This window comes from Elephantulus edwardii, unplaced genomic scaffold (assembly GCF_000299155.1).
Source record: "Elephantulus edwardii isolate Elephantulus edwardi_28Jun2011 unplaced genomic scaffold, EleEdw1.0 scaffold00138, whole genome shotgun sequence".
In the NCBI taxonomy this organism is placed as follows: Eukaryota; Metazoa; Chordata; class Mammalia; order Macroscelidea; family Macroscelididae; genus Elephantulus; species Elephantulus edwardii.
The window spans coordinates 8,282,202-8,284,435 of record NW_006399888.1 but is presented as its reverse complement, the minus strand read 5'-3'; positions in this window follow the sequence as shown (position 1 = coordinate 8,284,435).

Below are 2,234 nucleotides of genomic sequence, written 5' to 3'. Positions count from 1 at the left end.
TACGTCTTAGAATCTCATTGGTGTTGAAGTCTTTCTAAACTAGGTCCAATGGACCAATAGCAATATTGCAGCCATAAATGGTGTTGTTTGTGCGTTAGTAAGTCAATGAGGAAGTGAGGTGTCAGCGCCATCTTGTAATGGTGGCGTGCAAGTGCGGACCGCGCATGTGCAATGACATCAATGATCTTAAATGGCTAGCCTGCTGCTGCGGTCGGCCTGCTGCAGAATCTAATATTTAATATCTTCAAACTTCCAAATTTTATTTTGTATTTCAAAACAGAAGAAAATAGATCTTAAAGAGCAGGAAATGAATATTTATATCTGCCTGAAATACCACCTTGGTTCTATCCCACCTGAATTTAGGAACTATAACAAGAATAGATTTGAGGTGTAGAATATTAATTCTTAAACACCATAAGAATGATAGGATGACATCAAGGGTATCATCCATGAAGAAAGGAGAAGGTCATTGCAAAGACAAAAGGAAAAGACACAAATAGATGTCAGAAGAGACTCTTAAAATTGCAAAAGAATGGAGAGGTCAAATCAAAGAGAAAATATTTGTGAGAGAGATGAATATAAGATTTCAAAGGGCTGCTCAAGAAGATAAAACAAAGTGTCATATGGAAAAGTGCAAAGAGCTGGAAACAGAAAACTAGAAGGGAAGAAGACAGTCAACATTTCTCAAGGTTAAATAACTGAAAAACAAATTTATGCCTTGAGTTTGTAAAATTGAAGATTTATTTCTCTGGGCAAAATCTTGACTGATTCAGGAAGCATCAAAACAAAATGGAAGAAATACACAGAGTCTCTTGACCAAAAGCAATTAATTGGTACCAAAACATTTCAGAAAGTAGTACAAAATCAAGAACCTACGGTAATGAAGGAAGACATTCAAGCTGCCCTGAAGGCAATGGGAAAAATAAGACTCCAGGAATTGATGAAATGCCAGCTGAAGTCTTTCAACAAACAGATGTAACTTTTGATGGCCTATATAAAGAAAGTTGGAAAGCAGTTACCTGGTCAACTGACTTGAAGAGATCTCTTTTTGTTCCTATTAAAAAAAAAGTGTTCAACAGAATGTGAAAATTATCAAACAATATCACTGAGATCACATGCAACTAAAATATCACCCAAGTTTATTAGAAAGTGGCTGAAATAATATATCAATGGGGAACTGCCATAAATTGAAGCTGGATTCAGAAGAGGCTGTGATACAAGAAATAGCATTGCTGATGTAAGATAGAGCTTGGCTGAAGCAGAGAATACCAGAAAGACATGTATTTGTGTTTTATTGACTATGCGAAGGCATTTGACAGTGTGCATCATAACAAATTATGGATAGCATTGAAAAGAATGGGAATCCCAGAACACTTTATTGTGCTCGTGTAAAACCTCTATACAGATCAAGAGGCAATTGTCTGCACAGAACAAGGGAACGCCGAATAATTTAAAATCAGGAAAGGTGTACATCTGGTATCTTTTATTCATGCCTATTCACTCTGTATGCTAAGGAAATAATTCAAGAAGATGAACTCTGTGAAGAAGAAAATACCATTAGGATCGGAGGAAGATCCATCAAGAACCTGCATTATGCAGATAACACAATCTTGTTTGCAGAAAGTGAAGAAGACTTGAAGCATTCGCTGCAGATCAAGACTACAGTCTTAAGTATAGCTTACATCTCAGCATCAAGAAAACAAGAATCCTCACCATTAGACCAACAGACAACAAACATCATAAGAGATGACAAGTTTTATTGAGAAAATCTGTTGTCAAGGATCTCACCAAAGTGCTCTTGCCTTAAATGATGCTACTTTCAATGCTTTCTATGCATCTGAAAGTTGAACAATGAATAAGGATGACAGAGGAATAGAAAGATGTTTTTTTTAATTGTGTTAGAGAAGAGTACTGAATATTACATAAACTGTCAAATGAACAAACTAATTTATCATGGAGGAGGTGCAATCAGAGTGCTCCTCATAAAAGTGGACAATGAAACTTTTTCTCATATACTTTGGACATGGTGTTAAGAGGGTGTACTGCTGCTGTTGTGCTGTGGAGTCACCTGTGACTTACAGTAATCCTAAATACAACAGTTCTGAAGCCTGTCCTGTTGTTATGTGCAATCGAGTCATCTGCATCCCATGGCTACCCTATATACAACAGTCCTATCCTGTGCTCTATTCTGTGCCAATCTTATTGTCTCTGAGACACCTACCCCATTACTCCAG